We start from the raw sequence: 20,846 nt of genomic DNA on the forward strand, positions 1-20,846 counted from the left end.
TAATCTTTGAAAAGTCAATAGAGAAACTTTCTGAATGAGCTTCTTTGTTACATAGTGTGTGACAGGCTCTTGCCCTCCACTGCTCCAGGGACACTAACCAATGTTTCTATTTATTCATTCACTCATTCAGCCATTAAACATTCATTGACTGTCAGATCTAAGCCAACTGCACTATGCTAGATAGTGTAGGCAATTAAAGAAGGAATGTTGAGATGTGATGACCTAGGAATTTAGAAACTGGGTGATCTTCCATTTTTAAAAATAGTGTCTTTGATTCTATAAGCCAAAAGGGACGTAAGAGTTTAGCAGCCTCCAACAGGAGATGAGAAATGAATTGGTCAGTTCAAATGCTCTTGGTTCATTGAGGTGTTTATGGATATAAATACTCATGTGCTTGATTTCCAGTTCAAGATCCTTTTCCTGTGGTTGATCAATGAGTTCTAGCCACATGTTCTAAGGGTACCATGAGGCACCATAGTGGAAGAGGAAGTAGTAGGTAACTGTGGCCTTTCAACCTCAACTTATCTAGGACAGCATCAATTTTGTCTGTTCTATCTGGTGGACCTAAAATAACTTTCCCCAACAAAGAGAGCCTCTTGATAAAAGGAAAAAAAGCAAAGAAAATAGAAAGCTGTTGCCATCTACTCTGCTACCTTGCCCTCATTCAAGATAAAGCAGGAGTCTCCAGTAACGGAGTTCCAAATATGTTGCAAACCTCTGGGTTTCCACATTCTTGTTCATGTTTGTCAACAATTACAATCACGTTACATACCAGCACGCCTTCTCAGCCAAAGTATTTGTGTGGGTCTGTGGAGGGAGTTAATATGAGTTTACTAACTGAAGCAACAGAATGCAATATAATGAGATTATTCTTGTCTTACAGCAGGGACATTTAGAAGAGTCTAACAAGTTACAGATTAAAAAATGTAGTCATAGTTGTTGTAATTTGAAGGAGGCCAATTAATTGCACTCTCAAGTCTTTATTCCAATTTGGTCAAATTTAAAGAGAAATTATTATATTGCATCTACTGCAGTCAAAGGCTAGGTTGGAGACTATAGATTGAGTATTGTTAACTGGGTGGACTTGTTAATACATTGTCCTTGCATTTTTTTTTTAATTTATTTGACAGGTAGAGTTATAGACAGTGAGAGAGAGACATAGAGAGAAAGGTCTTCCTTCCATTGGTTCATCCCCAAAATGGCCACCACGGCCGGCGCTCTGCTGATCCAAAGCCAGGAGCCAGGTGCTTCTTCTTGGTCTCCCATGTGGGTGCAGGGGCCAAAGCACTTGGGCCATCCTCCACTGCCTCCCCAGGCCACAGCAGAGAGCTGGACTGGAAGAGGAGCAACCGGGACTAGAACCCAGTACCCATATGGGATGCTGGCACTGCAGGCAGAAGATTAACCACTTGAGCCATGGCACCAGCCCCTGTCCTTGCATTTAAATTATCCAAATCATTACATTGTTCCACACACCTCATCTATGGGTCAGACCAACAAAGAGCCCAGAGCAGACAGAAGTGCAAGCTGTCTACAAGCAGACATATTCCAGGGAGAATTACTGTTCTCAAGATACTAATCAAGATTCATTCCTTTTCTCTTAGAAATGAGTGATGAAGTGAAGGGCAATGGTCTAGGGATATAAAGGGAAAGTGTTCCTTGGTAGAAGCCAAAGGATGAAGGATAAGCATTCCACACTGACATTCCATCCCACTGCCTTGAGCTGAGAACCAGGACAAGTTATCCTGGTTTCTACGAGTGAGGGGAATGAATGAATCCACACCCAGATGGCCAGCCCTGTGACACTGTGACCATAACACTGAAAGCCCCAGCATGTACTCTAATAGCCACACACAACAGGATCAGCCCACCAGGTAACACCTTTAGAAAAGCGATCACGAATTCATAGGTGACAGAATCCTTGATAATAGGAAAGCAGAAAGAAGACAGGTTAATACTGGGATTAATGCATTCCAGTGCTGCCCAGCAGTATCGCCAGAATGAATTTGTGCCTGAATACATTGAATTAAAAAGCATCCTGGGTACATCCCTATGATTAAAATAAAAATAATAACCAAGGCTGTGTGAAATGTGAAAAGAACATTTGGGGAGGGTGAGGAGAGGAAGATTTAAAGCAGGAATGATAATAGAGAGTGTCCACTTGAGCTTATTCTTTCTCTGCCTCCCTGATAAAATTCAGGAATGTTCTTCCTCATTTCTTATTTACAAAGCACATTCTTTTCAGAAGAGAGAATAAAAAGAAAAAATCATCACTTTATGTTTCTTGCCACCCATTCTCTAAGTATAAGCATTCTATCGATTTAGGTAAGTGACAATCTATAAGGAAATCAGAACCAAATTTACATTTTTACTAATACCCAGCAGGGTTTCTATTCGGTCTATAGAATGAGTTTTAAATGCATATACAGAGACCTTTAAAAATCCAACTTGTGCCCAAAATCTGTGCCGGACTCGGAAAGCAGATTCAGAGGCCAAGGCAAGCCACACATCTATGGAGCTGTCCACACTCTGAAGCATGGTGCTGGACACTCCCATCTGTTACAGAAGAAGCCTCCTTATGACTTTGAACCTGGGCCATGACCTTGGTGATAGGGTGATATTAAAGAGAAATATGTACTTGTTGCTGCTGCTTTTGATCTTGTTCATTCCTGAGGTTGAAGCTTAAAGCAAGTGATGGTTGAAAAATATAAAACTGGCCACCCAAAGGTCATGGAACAAAGAACCCAAAAGTGAGATACAAAAAGTAGTTCATGGCTCTTAAAAATGTCATTGAATCTTTTATTTGGCTGTACTTACATTGTTCCTTCGGAAAAATTTCCTAGCAATTAGAATAAATGCATCAGCTCTTTGAGCTATCAAATACCTCACTTTTTACTTTTGTAAAACAGATTCTAACATCAAAACATTCCATCTCATAATTAATATGTGGATGAATATTATAATTAAATTATATATGTTATAGTGTTTCATAAAGGAGAAAATTTATTTGTGAAGAGGTGTTAGGAAAGCTGTCATTCCTTCCAATTAAAACACAATAAATAATAAGGGTCTTTATTCTAGATAGACTGAAATTTAGAAATCAAGTGAACAAATAAATTGGCAAAAGTTAAATATTTATGATATAGCTGGAATAATTTATACAGGCAACATACATTTAATTAAATAAGTAAATGAATAAGAAATATTTCATTAGAATATTTCTTTTGGGAAAAAATAAATAAGGTGATGGAATCTCAACAGATAGTTTTCCCTGTGAAAATATCAGTTGGATAAGGTCTCACGTTGATCCAGTCTGTCCATCAGGATCACCTAAGGTTCTGGCCAATAAACAAATGTCCCTGAATGAACTCCTTCACAATTAACTTTCCAAATAATCTGATACACATAAGCAATTTCATTCTTTCAGAAATCAAGGATTCAATATCTTTTTAAATTAATTGACCACATGGTATGTGTCTCCAGCACAGTTTTAAGAACAGAGAATCTAAAAAAGAGTGAAACAGACATTAATTTTTTTTCAAATATTTATTTACCAGGGCCACTAGAGTGGTGCATTGAACTAAACTGCCTCCTGCAATGGTTGACATCCCATGTCAGAGTTTCAGTTTGAGTGCCAGCTGCTTTGATTCCCATCCAGCTCCCTGCTAATGTGTCTGAACAAAACAGTGGATGATGGCCAAAGTGCTTGGGCCACTACCAACTATCTGGGATAACTTAGGTGGAGGTCTGAGTGTCTGTGACCATCTGAGGAATGAACCAACAAATGTAAGATCTCCCTCTCTTCCCTTCCCATCTCATTTCCTTTCCCCTTCAAGTGAATAAATAAATATTTTCTTTGTACAATTGATTGAAAAGGCCAAATGAAAAGGGACAAGGGAAGGAAAGGTGGGAGGGAGGCAGGGATATGTCCTCCATACGCTGGTTCACTCTCCAAATGCTCACAATGAGCTCATGTGAGCCAGGTTGAAACCAGGAGCCTGGAAATCCATTTGGGTCTCCCACATTGGTGGCAGGACCCTAAGGACTTGGACCAGCATCTGTGCATTTCCAGGAATATGAACAGAGAGCTAGACTAGAAATGGAGCAGCTGGGACTCAAACCAGTGCTTAGATATAAGATGTCATCATTGCTGTGCCACAATACCAGCCCCAAGACATTACTTTTGACATCACTACATACAGAGAGTTCATTTTAGACAGACCATACTAAGAAAACTCTTCATGATGTTTTCCTATTTCAAGTCCTTCAACTACTCTCCATTGTTTAAAGAGCAAAGAGCAGGGGCCGGCACTGTGGCCTAACATGTAAAGCTGCCGCCTGCAGTGCCGGCATCCCATATGGGCGCTGGTTCAAGTCCCAGCTGCTGCTCCACTTCCGATCCAGCTCTCTGCTATGACCTGGGAAAGCAGTGGCCTTGGGCCCCTGCACCTGCATGGGAGACCTGAAAGAAGCTCCTGGCTCCTGGCTTCAGATCAGCACAGTTCCAGCTGTTGCAGCAAACTGGGGATTGAACCAGTGGATGAAGACCTCTCTCTTTCTCTTTCTGTTTCTCTTTCTCCTCTGCCTCTCTTCTCTCTGTGTAACTCTTTCAGAAAATAATTTTTTTTAAAAAAAGAGCAAAGAACAAATGCTTACCACCTTTCAAAGGTAATCATATCCATCCTTTTCAATTTTCAGCATTATCCTACATCAGTCTCCTGCACAGACCCAATCTATCAGCCACATCCAATTACTCACTGTTCCCCAAAGCTGTAAAGTAACTCTATCATTCTATATATTTGTATAGGTGCCTCCTTGTCTGGAATGCCAGTTACTTTATTCTCTTTTTGGCAATTGCTGATTCATTATCCAAAATTTCTGACTAGATAACAAAAAGAGAGAGAAGTGGAAGAAACTAATGTAAAGAATAATGAAAGGAAACACGTATATTCTTTTTCTAGTATGTAATGTTCTGATTGTCCTCTCAATAGTAGGTTTTCCCAGTATACATTTACTCAAATATTTTTTACAATTATTTTTTAAAACTAACTTCATAACCAATATTTCCTTCAAAGATAACTATCAACAATTCTTACTGTCCTGCGACAGTTTTGTGATTCCTTCCTTCAAGGGGCAGATTCTACGTATTTCATTTGCACGTCAATCTAGGCTGGTTCTGTCACTGACTTTGACTAGGAGAATGTAGCAAATGTGACACTGGCCAGTTCTGAGCCCAGATCTTCAAGAGGTCTGGAAGATGGACCTTCACAGTCTTGGAATCCAGCCTCCATATCCTGGGGAAATCTGTGTAACCTAACAGAGAGAGAGACTGTACGGAGGAGAACGGAGAGCCCCCACCAATGGCCAATGCTGACCGACAGGCATGGATCCAGGCTACCTTGGACTTTCCAGCTGAATGCAGAAGTACTGCCCATTGGTTCACAGAATCCTGAGAAACAAGAAACTGTTGCTGTTCTAAGTTTCCAAGTTTTGAAGTATTTTGTTATGCAGCAATGGATAATTGAAACGTTATGCAGCTGATGCCATGTCAGTCACTAAAGATAAAAGGTGGAAGTATTTATTCTAGAATGTCTCAGTGACTAGCTGAAGAGACGGATATATAAATATTTTATGAAATATTACAAACACATGTAAAAGTATGAAGGAAACAGTCCTTTTACTAATCTATTTTTGGTGCAAAACATCACAATGTGTCTTCCTTTGCTGTGGTGAGAAATTAAAAACAAATAAGCAAGTAGTGAAATGGCCCGGACAGCAGTAGAGAGATTTCTTTGAAGAATCCCATAGGTTTTCAGATCCATCCTTGCCTTAATCATTAAATAAAATGAAGCATGAATTTGAAAAGTCCCTGATAATTTCCATATGGCGAAATAAGAAGGCAAAAAGAATTGTGAGAGAATTTTTAATTTCTGTCTCCCAGTTTTCCCAGAGTCCTCCAAGTTAGTTTTTCATTAAATGATTATTAATAATGTCTAATCAAGTCCCCTGATACAGGAAGGCAGTTTCCATTTTGCTTCCGTATATGTGTGAAAATGTAGAATGTTCACAGTGGAAGATCATTTCCTAGCTGGCACTATCATCACCAGAGAATGTCTTGTCCTCAAAGATAATGCATTATATTAAGTCTCTTTATGTTCACCACTGTGCTGGTCATGAAGACAGAAGAAGAGGCAAGATAAATGTGCTGGGAAAAACACATATGCAAATATATTAGCAAACTTATCTGCCAGATAGGGCTTTTCTCTGCACCTGTCATAGGTTAATGGTAGTATTAAAAAATGCAGGATGGGAAGAGAGACAACAACTCAAAGCATATTACATAGAGCCTTTACCTTCCATGAAATAAGGCTATGGTGGAGAAAATAAGACATATATATGTAATAATTCAATCTGTTCTTCTACTACTAATAATAATTCCATAATAATAATTCTATGGAAATGTACTTTACATTTAAAAACAAAATGAACATTGTACAAAATTCTGTAGTAAGTAATATTTATACCAAGGAAGATATCTTGTTTGACCCTAATTTCATGAATATATCTGAAATGTTACAAATGCTGAAAAACATGTATTTTTAAAATGAATGTTATGGAATAATTTTTCAGTAGTTAACAAACAACAAATAAGATACTGTTATGAATGCTGACAAACATTTATTTCTAAAATAAGTACTATGGAATGATTTTCTAGCAGTTAATTCACAGAAAGTAAAACAACTGCTATTGTTGAGCACTATCCATGTGAGTTCAGTGTGTTGAAATACTTCTTAAAAATATATACTCCTAGGGCCAGCACTGTGGCATAGTGGATAAAGCTGCCACCTGCAGTGCCAGCATCCCATATGGGCACCAGTTCTAGACCCAGCAACTCCATTTCCAATCCAGTTCTCTGTTATGGCTTGGGAAAGCAGTGGAAGATGGCCCAAATGCTTAGGCCCCTGCACCTGTGTGGGAGACCCAGTCAAAGCTCTTGGCTCTGGATCAGCACAGGTCTGGCCATTGGGGCCACCTGGGGAGTGAACCAGTAGATGGAAGACCTCCCCAGCCCCCCACCCCCGCCTCTCTATAGCTCTGCCTTTCAAATAAATAAATAAACCATACACACACACACACACACATTCCTATTGGTGAGCTTCGTCTCGTAAACTCACTTAGATGGGCCTGCCGGAAGGGGAGCCTTCACTTCTTTGGTCCTCATGGACTTTAGGAACTTTCAAGTGGAGATTTGACCTCTCAAGGGAAATGAGGCATTGAGCTGTTAAGTTGGTGGCAGAAGGCATTATATTCTGAGAGCTCACTGATAGCATGTTAAATACACAGCTGCTGGGTGGGATCTAGGTTTAATGCATGTTCAATTTGCTGCTCATTTGACACAACTAGGGATTTTGCATCATTCCTGCATGCCAACTTTCTCCTATGGATTTTTTTAATCACAGGCAGTCATAAATAGGCCTCCTTAATGTTAAAAAAACTTCTCAACAAGCAGGTACACAAAGTTTTAAAGTGTCAAATCTTTCTTTCCTACATGTGCAATACTTTTGATTTTTTTTTCATAACATTCCAAAACCAAGATGCATAGAAAATATTATGTACCTCTATTTAAAATATTTATTAAGAAATATTTCAAATGTTAAAAATTGCAACTCAGATGAAATTAAATATATTTCTCACATACATAAAATAAACAATATTTGAAAAGCCTTCAGATCTTATAATGTGTTTTGTTGAGTTAGGATTTCAAAAAGCTAAACTTAAATTTTTAAAAAAGACCACAAAGATAGGATTTTTCATCATACTTATAAAATGAAGTAGTCAAAACTAGTCTTCTTTGTGGATGGTGTTTGGCATAGCAGTTGTTACCACTTGCGATGCTTGTATCCCACATTGAAGTGCCTGGTTTAAGTTCTGGCTACTACACTTCTGATCTAGCTTCCTGTTAACATGCGTCCTGGGAGGTAGCAGCTGATATATGGGTACTTACATCCTATTCACTCATGTAAGCACCCAGATTGAGCTCTGGGTTCCTAGAATTAACCTGGCCCATCACTGGTTGTTGCCAGCATTTGGAGAGTGAACCAGTGAATGGAACATCTCTTTCTTTGTTTCGCTGCCTTTCTCTCCATCTCCCTGCCTTTTAAATCAAATGAAAATAAAATTTAAAAAACTAGTCTGCCCCAACAGACCTATCATTTTGTTTTGTTTCATAATACATTACCCTAACACTTAGTGGCTTAAAACAATTTTTTACTTGATGACTGTGACTAGGCTCAGGGCAGTCCTACCTCTGTGTTTCCTGGTTGTATTACCTTTCTTTTAGAACAACTTGGTGTTAGATGGATTCTCACAAATTTCTGGCATTTAGCAAGCTGTGGATTTGGAAGCAGTACTTCTGTGTCTGATGATTGTCTTCCTATCAGTAGAGGTGACACCTACTTGTCTTTCATTACTAGCAATTCAATCACATGATGGTGGGGGAAAGCATACTTCCCAAGCTTTTGCTTGTATCGTATTTGCTAATTTCCCATTGGCCAAATAAATTCATATGGCTAAACTCCAATTCAAGAGATGGAGAAAGAGTTGATTTCCTTTGGGTAGGAGGAATATCAAAGATTTGTGATCATCTTCTATATTTGGACAAAATATTCTTAACCTTCCTTCATATTTTCATATCTACTTATACAATATAAATGCCCAACATTTGTTTTGCACCCGTAATTTTTTTATTGTATGCCAATAACAAAACAATTTTATGCCTATTACTGTATCATCTTCACAATGCCTTTGGGTATTAAATGTAATTTATAAATGATTAAACTAAATGACATAAATGAAGTTGTCTAATGTGTGAGATGGAATCAGGATGCCAAGCTATCAAGTTAAAATCTACCGTTTATTGTCTCAACCAGGATTCTATACATAGAGTTTGAATTATTTCTCCTTTCAGTGAGAAAAAAAAATAAGACGAGTAATTTCAGAAGAAAATTAAGGTAACCACTTAATTTTTAGATGCATTTTTTCATATTTAACACATTGGAAATTAAATTAATCTTGTGTATACTCACATGTCATCATGTAGTTAGTAGCAGTATTTTTTTTTAATCTTAATGTTACATAAAATAGTAGTGTCTCTTTCTTTATATGGTATCCTACATTGATAAACAGGATAATATCACCATTTGCTACTTGGTAAACTTACAAAGAGGCTTTAAACAAAGGAAACTCAGTATAAGCCCAATGGATAAGACATTGTTTAGTTTACACTAAATGACAAGTAAAGTTTATTATATTCCCATATATTGTCATTTCTTTGAATTTTATTCTCAATATCATTTTAATGAGGTGTTTTGCTAATATTGTGTTGCACAAAGCCAAGAAAGGCTACAAGGGGGAAAAACATTGTTAACAGCATATCATAATTATTTGTTTCTCTTACATACACTAGTGGTTAATCAACTGAACATCTTTTTAATTTTTAATAGTCTATAAAACTCAGTAAATGAAACTGATAACCACAGAATTGTACTATTTAACTGGAGCTTTGAGACTAGTAGGCAAGTAGATGGATAGCAAGATCCCCAAAATTCAGAGAGGGTCAAGATTAGGCATGCAGTCTCTGGAGTCCAATTCTGCTACTCTGAAATCTTACCTTGCACAAGTCAGAATGTTACAGTCATTCGCTATGTAAAATCAGAGGCTAACAATGGCTTCTGTAAGATGACTGGTAAAGAATCAACAACTGTCAACTGGTATTATTACTATCAGAAAACTTTCTTCTGTATGAGAGCTCCTGAAGCTGGTGTATGAGGTTACATTTTGTAAACTATGGAAAGACACATTTGGAAGTTAAGATCTTTGAATCACAGGGCCATAACCAAATGAACGATTTCAGTAAGATTTATTGAGTGAATACTCTATACCAAGCAGATAATGGCTCTGTGCTACATAGAGAGGAAAAGCTAGAGCTTATACTTTGCCTTAAGAGGTTTGCAGTGACTTGAGCTGTAAGGATGATGTCTTAGAAGAAACACACTGAAGCCCGTAGAGCAGACTCCTCAACCTGAAATGATTAGGTGGGAAAACTATGGTGGTGGCCAAGGAAAAGGTGCCAGAGTCAGCTAACTTACATTGCTTCCTCTTTTGCTATGTATTTTCCCTTTACCTGAACAGAGCTACAGTGTTGGCTCTTTCTATGTATCGTGCTTCATTGTAGATAACAATAGTAATGTAATTGACTTTTTTCTGCTGCAACTTCCAATCTGAGAGTCAAACAGAGCTTCAGAAAAGAACAATCCTTGCCAGTTTTACACAAGATGTTCATCAAAAAGGTTGTGGTCAACTCAATTAACAGTAAGGGGATGAGATCAGGACTCTGGAGTTGATCTTGGGGAATGGCCCCTCATAAAATGTTATTTTGTTCATAGTCACAATTAACTTACCAGAGTACTTTAATGAAAGAGCAAGCAAGGTCAGTCTGCAGTTGGTTCTTTTCTCCTCCATTAAATGGCACATGGTACCTATATTTTTAAATTATGCATAGGAAGTAGCAGGCTCCTGAATGCATTCCAAAATATATCACAGACCAGGTGTTAAAGCACATTGCTATTAAGCTCAAACTATGAGCTGAAATCACATCAAATAAAGGCCAGAGACTTTTCTATATATGTGTAGCACATGGTATAACTTGTTTTCCTAATATTACATAGACAAAAAGAGCCATCTTTCCAAGGTAATACATTAGTGATAGCTAATGGAAATAGAAAATAAATGTAAGATCATATCCCTAAGTGTGGAAGATATGAAACTTAAAAATCCACAGTGAAGGATGTTAAGAGTGACCTTTGAGGAAACAAGAGGCTAAAGTACTTTGTTGGTTTACCTACTCTCCACCATACGTGCATCCATCAGAGTGCTGCTTCCCAAGGGAAGTCTGTGAACCAGGTCATCAGAATTCTCTAGAAAGGGTTTTATTTTGTTTTTACTGACAATGTTTGGGCTCCGTTCTTGGGAGACTTTGCTTCAATACAAGTACAACTGGGCAAGGCTAAGACATCTGGGTTTGTAATGCATAAATCTGATTCAGAGACAAGTTTAGAAACTAGTACACTCACATTTCATTATGTTTGGACAACATTTTTTCTATATTGCTCCCAGGATCAAGATTTAAAGGTCAAGACCTATCTGTGCTCTCAATACTATCCCAGTATCTAATATAGAAAAGGCATTTCGTGAGTATTTGCTGAGTGAATGTAATTTCAGGTAAAGTCAAGCCATATGCCTTTTCCCTATGCTTGCCAAATATCCATTTCTGCATCCTTATCAATGCACTTCTACGGTTCTGGGTTGGAAATTACACATTAAGGGAAGCCTGGGAGAGCCATAGGATACAGAGGACAAAGTCCGATAAAGAGGCAGTAACAACAGTGAAGAGAACATGTTAAGAACTGGACTAAGACCAATGCTTATCATTGCCCAGGACCTCTCACTCCATATGGGGTCAACATCCCTGCAAGTAGACACAGAGTAGCTTAAATTGACAGGTCTCTGCCTGTCTTAACAGCTATGAGTGGACCTTCTGAATGGCTTTTCTGTCCTCTTCATCCACACCTCTCTGTACTGATCCTGTAGCTGCACCATAATGATGTGTGTCTTTGGGAAACAGTCTCAGAATAAGCCAATGCTCATAGATAAACAAAATAATTTGGCTTAAAACATTCTGTTAACCAAGTTGACTGGACTTTCTCTGTTACTGTTACTGTTACTGTTACTGGAGTAGAACTCAATAAAGGTTGTAAATCATTTTGGATGTATTATCTTCTCAAAAGATTCTCTTTGTGACATTTTCCTTTATAACTTTAAAAATGTTTTTATATGTGAAAGAAAGGATATAAAATAAACTGAAAATGGATCACTGTAAAAATTAACAGAACAAATAAGGAAGGGAGGAGGAGGAAAGTGGGAGCATGGGTGGGAGGAAGGGCAGGGTGGGAAGTATCACTATGCTCCTAAGTATGCATCAATGAAATACATGAACTTTTTTACCTTAACAAATTAAAAAAAAAAAAGAAATGTAAGATGGAATTCTTAAAGTGTAGGACTCAAATTCTGACATGACTCACGCTGCTTGTCACTGAGGATGCTCTACATTCATCAGAGGCCCTGGATTACCTGCTCTGGGACCATTGGAATTGAGGGACCCACTCCCCTTTCCTTCCTTGGCTCAATCTCTGCATGACATTACTGATTTGGATAGCACCTGATTGTCAGCCCTCTGTATTCCTCTGCTCAGATGTTTAAAAGGTCTGACAATGGAACATTACCCAAGTTCAAGTGCATTCAATCTGATTCTTACATTCTTCATTCATATTTATGGCCTCCTGCCTTAAGATTCCATTCCAAGACAGAATACTGTGTCTTACTCAAGCCACGGAGTTAAACTTTCTTTTATACTTTTCCCAACATTCAAAGGGAGTTAATACTTTCTGGGAAATAGATATAAGGAAAAACAATTAGTGTGTTAATTACTGTTTTATCCATGACTACTTGCTAAATTTATGTAATTTAAAACATCAGTAAACTGTTAGTTGTAAATGGCTATTACCTTCTCATTACTCACTAATCAAAGACCTATAGTTTGAAGGGTGTTGGAGAGCCACAGCTTGGGTTTTGGATTGTACCTATGAGCTCTTCATTAGTAGAGGATAATTAAATGGCCATGAATTCAATATTACCTGTAGAAATGGGGACATGGATATGGCAAGCAGTCTCTCATCTATAAGCCAAAGGTTCTATTGGATAGAAATGTCTGCACAGAGGTATCATTGTTCTACCTGATTATAATTCCATTTCTAGAAAATTAAGGACTTTTAAAACATATATACTTTTTATGCATTACTTTATGCTACTGTCCTTACATGCAATTTCACAGAGCGTTGTTTTGTACAAATGGTCCGTTTCCATTATGATCCCTTTAACTTCTCTCAAGTTAACAAATTCCCTTATTACCATATCCATGGCTGGCATATAGTCAGTGCTTATCCATTATTAGATAAATAAGCAAATGGCAAGAAACATGCTATAGTGTGCGAAATGACTCACTCCACAAATATTTACTAGATACTTATTAATTAAAAAATTATTGCCACCCTCATGGGACTGAGAGTCTTAGGATAAAGGAATCAGAGTGGTAGAGGAAGACATGAAGCAAGCAAATAAGTAAACAGGATAACTTCTCCATTAAAAAAAAGATACAGGGGGCTGGTGCTGTGGCATAGTGGTAAAGCTGCCGCCTGCAGTGCCGGCATCCCATATGGGCGATGGTTTCAGTCCCAGCTATTCCACTTCAGATCCAGCTCCCTGCTAATATGTCTGGGAAAGCAATGGAAGATGGCCCAAGGCCTTGGGCCCCTGCACTCACATGGAAGATGTGGAAGAAGCTCCAGGCTCCTGGCTTTGGATTGGCTCAGCTCCAGGCATTGTGGCCATTTGGGGAGTGAGTCAGCAGATGGAAGACTGACCTCTCTCTCTCTGCCTCTCTCTAACTCTGCCTTTCAAATAAATAAATATTAAATTTATTTTAAAAAATAAATGATACAAAGCAAACAAATTTTATGCTATTATAGAGAATTACAGAGAGCTACTTTATAAAGGATGTAGAAAGAAGCTCTTAACCTTGAGATGATCTGAGAAAGAATAATTCAAACTAAGCACCAAGATTTAGAGAAAGTGAAAAGAGCAAATGAGTTTAACTTTGTGTTTTAATGAAAGACACAGTCTCTACCCTCCCAGAACAGCAGACCTATTCTGAGATTCTCACCATATCCACTAACTGGATTAATTCCCTATTGTGCATGCCCATAGTGATCTGGTCTTGTCTGGCTGCTTGATTTCCTCAATTTTTGATCCATTCTTACCATTCAAAAAAAAAAAAATCAGAGAAATACAACCTGACTTCTTCTATCCCGGAAAGTAGGGTGAAGACACACAGCAGTTGACATTTCCGATGGCAGTTCAACATGGAAAGCTACTGTGGAGGGTAGTTCAGTTATTTCACAGGAATTTGCTCCACCTCTGCTCCTGAAAAGCAACCTGAAAATCATATCCAGACTTGCTATTTGGCCAGGCTGAATTTAAATAGTGTGGTATCACTAACTCATTCATTCATTCTCCCATGTCCTCATCAGGTATTTATTGTCCCAAACACAATTTTAGACCCCGGGGATAGAGAGGAGTGAAGTGTAGTAGATGCTGCCTTGTAGTGGTACACAGCCAAGTCCCAGAAGGACAAGGTTAGTGCAAATTACAAAAATGTGATTTCTGCGCTGATTTACAGAGGTGGGTGTAGAAGCATGAAAGTAGCAGTGTTTAACTAAGCCAGGAGAAGCTAAGACAGCTTCCTGAAGAAGGTGATCTCTTCAAGTCTCCAAAGCCAAGAGAAATTTGTTAGGTGGGCAAATGCATGGAAAGTTTTGGGCATTCTGTAGAAAGATAATTGCATTAGGCATGCTGGTGTGAGCAAGCAAAGGGTGTTCAGGAACCTGGAACCTATCAACAAGAAAGAAAACTCACTCAATGACATTGCAGGGCCAGGTTTTATAGCCAACATTTTTTAAAAAAAAAATTTCTCTTAGAATTTAAGCAAGTTCTTTAAACAGTACCTTCACTGATGCTCTCCTTCCTTGGGCGCTCAGCAACAATCTCAGGTCCCCTCTACCGTCCCAGAAGATAGAAAGGTGTCTGCCACATGCCAGGAAACGTGGAAGGCACGTCACGACCACCACCTCATGCTCAGATCATGCAAAGAAGTTAACACTCTCAGAATGAAGGGGAGGAAATGGAGGCCAAGGCTTAAACCACCTTGCCTAAGGTCACACAACTAGGAAATGCCATGATTCTGATTCAGCGTCAAAGCTGGTACTCGTCCTGTTACGCTGGAACAGAGCTGGTTATAAATCAGGCTGGCAGGCCATCCAGCCTGTGGTCTTGGCTGGTGCGAGGACGTTGAATGAAGGTTTGTATTAAGATGCTCTGCGATTTTGGCACAAGAGCTGTAGAAGCATATGGGCCCCTGGAGAGGTTAGCAATATGAGCAAGAAATAACAGGATGAGATTCAACTGGAAAAATGCTAACGAATACATCTGGAGACAAACAAGTGGAAACACACACGGTTAATGGGAAGCAGAGCAGCAGGGACCATAAGAGTTTGGAGAAAGTGGACATTTTATCATAAAGACATTGCCAAGAGGAGAAGGGAGCAGATGAGCAGGAATCACTTGGGATGTGGACAAAAAGGCCTCATCTAACCAAGGAGAGAGGAGAGGCTTTTTGCATGCCTGATGTTTTGGTTCTGCAAGGCATTTTCAATTTGGATCTCTGTATTTTAAACAGTAGCCTACAAATGCTGGGATATTCAGAGAGAATCACAAACACAATTTAATACCAGAGGGAATGAACTCAAGAGTAAGAAACAAACAAACAAGATCTCCTTATATCTCTGTAATTCTAAGAGAGTCAACAGCAAAAAGACTGAAATGAAGACACTCAAATAAGGAGAACTGGACAACTAACACGCTGTCTTTCAATGTAACTTTGGGGACTCAGTGCAAATAATTATGTGATCTTCTGTCAAAGTCTTCTCATTGGGGAAACTGTCTCCTAAACTGGGGACACTCCAAGCCTGAAATCCAGGACTGCCACTATGAATGCTGATTTCATACAGTGAAGGGCAGAATCTCTGGGCCTCAAAAGGGAGCGGCTGCATTTCTTTCTGGCTCTTGTTCTTTCTGTTCAGCACTCAAGAATGAAGCCTGTGCATGCCTTGTGATGCCTTTTGGAGATGTAATGCAACAGCCCTCAATTCCTGAGCTTAACACACAAGAAGCAGGAAAATGACACTATTTCCTAGATTTCACTTTGGTTTGTTTTCCTTTTGTCATCAGATGCTGGGAGGATTGTGAATGACCTCTGTGTGCTCTCTTAGTCTTGCCTCAACAAAATGTTGGTTTCCAATAACCATCTATCTTGGGAACTGTCGCTCCCATTATCTTTTTCCTAGCTGCTCAAAACAGATGGCACTTTATACCTTAGATTCATGACCAAGTCATTTCAATCACCACTGCCCTATGATTTGGGGCTCTAGGAAAAATCACGCTCAAATTAGGAAGCATGCAAAAGTGTGTTTGATTTTGTAGAGGCACAGAAGGTTCTAGCAATTTTGTGTTGTTGGAATATGTTGTTAAGTAAAGAAAGGTGATGAATGAGCAGGCATTTTGCCTAGCTGTCAGATACCTGTCTGTCCTGCAACGGAATGCATCAGTCCAACTCCCTACTCTGGCTGCTGATTTCAGCTTCCTGCCAATATGGTCCCCAGGAGGCAGCCATGATGGCAAGTAGTTGGGTTCCTGCCACCCTCACGGACGACTTGGATTGTGTTCCTGGATCTTGGCTCAAACCTTCGCCCAGCTCCAGTCCTTGCAAATGTTGGGGAATGAACCAGTGGATGGGAGCTTTCTCTGTCTCTCTGCTTCTCAAATAAACAAAAAAAGTTTTTTTTTTAATTATTATTTTTGACAGGCAGAGTGGACAGTGAGAGAGAGAGAGACAGAGAGAAAGGTCTTCCTTTTGCCGTTGGTTCACCCTCCAATGGCCGCCGCGGCTGGCGCGCTGTGGCCGGCGCACCGGGCTGATCGGAAGGCAGGAACCAGGTGCTTCTCCTGGTCTCCCATGGGGTGCAGGGCCCAAGCACTTGGGCCATCCTCCACTGCCTTCCCGGGCCATAGCAGAGAGCTGGCCTGGAAGAGGAGCAACCGAGACAGAATCCGGTGCCCCGACCAGGACTAGAACACAGTGTACTGGCGCCACAAGGCGGATGATTAGCCTATTGAGCCGTGGCGCCGGCCCAAAAAAACTTTTTAAAAACGTGATACCCCAGGTAGAAATCTCCTGAATCCTATCAGTACTACAAGGGTACTTCAAATATTCATGGAAAAACAGAATTAAAACTTTATTTACACACATACACACACACAAACACAATGACCCCTTTGCCTGGTTTTACATAATATGCAGTTTCCACGAACTTTTTGAAGACCTCTCATGTGTTAAAATACAAGATTCCCAGACAGAACTGTAAGTGATATGAAAATAAAGAAGTCACCACCCTGCTTTAAGCATTCAATGTCTTCTCATCTGTTTAAGACCCAAGAGGATAAAAGTCTTTCACTGAATGTAAGAAACCATTAAGAAGCAAATGGCTGAGGAAACAGGTGGCCCAATGGCAAAGCACAGTCAGTACACTGTCAGTGCAGTATGACAAAGACTCAAGATTCAACTTTAAAGTCAACAGATAACATTATAATCTCGTCCTCATCATCGAAAGATTGGGTGATTTCATAATAGCAGCTTCAATATTGTGTCATTGATTTCTTCATTTTTAAAAGAAAGTGAACAATTTTAACAAATTTGCAGGGCTCTGGTGGAGATTAAACGAACAATCATGCAGGTCAGATGACAATCAAGATTCCTGGGGTTTAAGAGAGATGTAGCCAAAGTTCTCTTGCTCCTTGTGCTCCTCCTCTGACCTTTTTCTGGCCAAATCTCATTTCTTCAGCTCCTGTCCTTGGCCCAGTGCCCCAAGAAAACTTTCTTGAAGAAATCTTCCTACATACTTCTTCATTGTCTAAGCTCTTGTCATTTGCTGTGTGCACAATGCAGTTGAACACTATGCATACCTTGCCACACCACGTTATTAATTGCTATTTCACAGATTGTATATATCTGTCATGTGTCCCCAAGGTGACAACTTGAGAGCAGGAATTGTGATAGGATTCATTCTCACTCAATATCAACGCCACATGAGGTAAATATAGATGCACATCAACTGAACACAATATGTTTATCCTTAATCCTTTTGAATTGGAGATTCTTCATTTGAAAATAAAGATTAAAATATGTAATCTACTTTTTAGTTTGGTTATAAGGATCAAATGAGGTGACACTTATAAAAGGACTTTTATAATCTGACAGTTTTATAAAAATAACTTCTTAAAGTTATTGTATCCATTTATTATTTAATTATAATCACAGGGGGTAGTAAGAAAACAATGGTCTCATATTGGATTCTGAAGAAGTCAGCTTACTGACATAGGCAATATCAGACTCAGGAAGCTTACTTAGACATCAAGAAGTTTGTTGGTAACATCTAACTCCTTTATATACAAACTTCGGCTTTCTCCTGTCTGTGCTACAGTGAACAAATAATTAGAACAATAAATCAAAGTTCAGAATATTTCTTAAGACTCTGGCAGTTAGTAAGGAAACACATATTTTGTGCTCCTTTTTTTCTCTAGGGTACCCAACGCATATCTTTATTGAGGGACTTATTCTATTTTACTGAAAAGACCCGTGAAAGCCTTTCGGCTGTAGCCTGGACATAACATCTATGAGAACGTACACACAAAAATGTTGCCAAGATGAGACAGCACTGGAAACTCGAAGTTCCTCGATGTTCTGCCCGAACCCTGGAGGAATTACTATTAACCAAAGCTCAGATGAAGTTTTGAGGAAATCAAAATGTCTAGATGAAAGAGCCCGATGTGAAGATATAGGAAATGGATGAACTTTTCTCATTGCAGTTCTGATTTCTGCATCATGGCAAAAGAATAACTAATAGAATTCATCTAATTATTCAGAAGTAAATATCTCTCAGTAACACATGTTTATGAAATAATAGAAACAGGATGTAATTCTAAGTAGAATCCAGACATAGAAGTATAATAGACCTATATTTGCATGCCAACGCTGCTACATTACAGTGGAATAGTATTGATAAATTTCATTAACATTTCTAAAATTCAGATTTTTAATCTAATAAATGAAGACAATATTTGTGATTTTTTTTATGTAGCTCCTATGAGAGTTACATACAAAATTCCTTGCAGAGTGGGTTAAACAAGATGGATTACAACACATTAGTCATTATTATTTATATTATATATTGCAAATTATTTGTTGGAATGCCACCTTTCCTAACTAGCAGCTCCACAACATACATACACATCCACACACTCTACTCCTCAAGTAGCCTGAAAACCTAGAAAATACTTTGGTCTTCCATGGGCTTTGACCTGGATTTCTTCAATGAAAATCACATAAATAGAATGAGGTAGACAAAGAGAAGTAATTATTGTCATCCTCCAATGGCAGGTGAATAAGAGGTCAGGAAGCAAAAGTAGGGTTCAGAGCATTTTCTGGTCCTACTCCTATGAATCATCTACTCTGGAACTGTTGGTCTTTGAGTCATACGCAGAAATTCCTGTAATTCTTGTATTTCCCAATTCCCATAAAACCAGCTGCTTTTACTGACTTTGACTCTTGTCTTTCCCAGCTTCCCTTATAGTTTATAAGCCAATCATTTCTTATATTAAATTCTTTCTGCTTAACATCTAGAGCAACTTCTGCCTTCTTTGACCACACCTTGCCTAATGCACTCCCTCTAGAAGTACAACTGCTGGTTGATTCAGGAGTGCCTACTAGATAATCAATGGGCAGGTACCCACAATTGGCCTAGGGACTATGTCCTTGAGTCAACCCTCCACCTCGATCTCTGATTGAGGAAGCCTCACTTGAAACACACTCATTTATCCTTGGAGAACAGCAAGATTGTGAAACTGTCCTCATTAATGGAGGAATTAAAGAGAAAAACGATTATCACAGTATCACAAAAATTTGGCTTACCAAAGATGCATCAAACTTGCAAACAAGATGCAGAAGGAAAGAATCATTTTCCTCATTTTTACAAACCTTTTTCCAATAATTATCTATTAGTTATGTAAATAAAAGATAACATATTTCAAAATCAAATAATACCTCAGGAAAAAATACATGCAGAAAAATTTAGCTAATAAGTTTTTCACTCTCTCTGAGCAACTTGAGGGGAAAAAAAGTCATGTTTAATTTATATTTATATCTCAAGCACCTTGCATAGATTCTGGCACATACACATTTGCTGAACTGAAGGGAGGTGGAAAATCAGGATTAGCCTTGTACCTTCTGTAGACATAGAGGCCAGTGTGATCCTGTTAGTTCCAGACTGGCTTCCAAACCAGGTTTCCGTCTCACTCCCTCCCCTGGTTTCTCCTGCCTGCTTCCCCCAGAGCTCAGCTCCTCCATATGTCTAGCAGCACCAGCTCCAGGCACCCCCACAAGAGCAGAGACCTGCCTTTACCACACCATGTCTGAGCAAGCTGATTTTAATAAGCAAGTGTTTCCAGATTGGCATCCATAGTACCAATTTAGTACTTTTAAGTGTTCTTGGTTGCCTGAAAGAAAAAAAATAATTTAAAATATTCTAGAAAGCTTAATTATTTAAAACATGTGCTTTTATTCAACTTGAAGGGTACAATAACATTTCCTTCCTATTATAACTGACAAAACAACTAAAAATTATGAAGAGTATTACAGTGTTTTTGATGAGATAAATCTTTATTCTCTGAGACATAATTAACTTCTGTGAGAAGGCATATGAAGTCTAAATACAAGGACACTTATTTTAAAACTTCTGAAGGTCGAAGGTTCTATATTGTAAAATTCAGGCAATGAGTTTTACCTCCTGTTACATTTTAATCCTCAGTCTCTCTTGCCCTTGCATTTCTTGGTTCAAATAGCTTTTGGACCTAACACTGAGAAACTGTGGAGTCTGTGAAGCTGACTGTCCTTGGGCTAGGTTAACTCAGAGCCCTAAACCCCATGGATTCACAGGTTTTGCATCAACAGGAAATGGGTGAAGCAATCAAATTATTAGGCAGGGGGCCAGCACTGTGGCATA

Source organism: Lepus europaeus, chromosome 13, assembly GCF_033115175.1.
Source record: "Lepus europaeus isolate LE1 chromosome 13, mLepTim1.pri, whole genome shotgun sequence".
Lineage (NCBI taxonomy): Eukaryota > Metazoa > Chordata > Mammalia > Lagomorpha > Leporidae > Lepus > Lepus europaeus.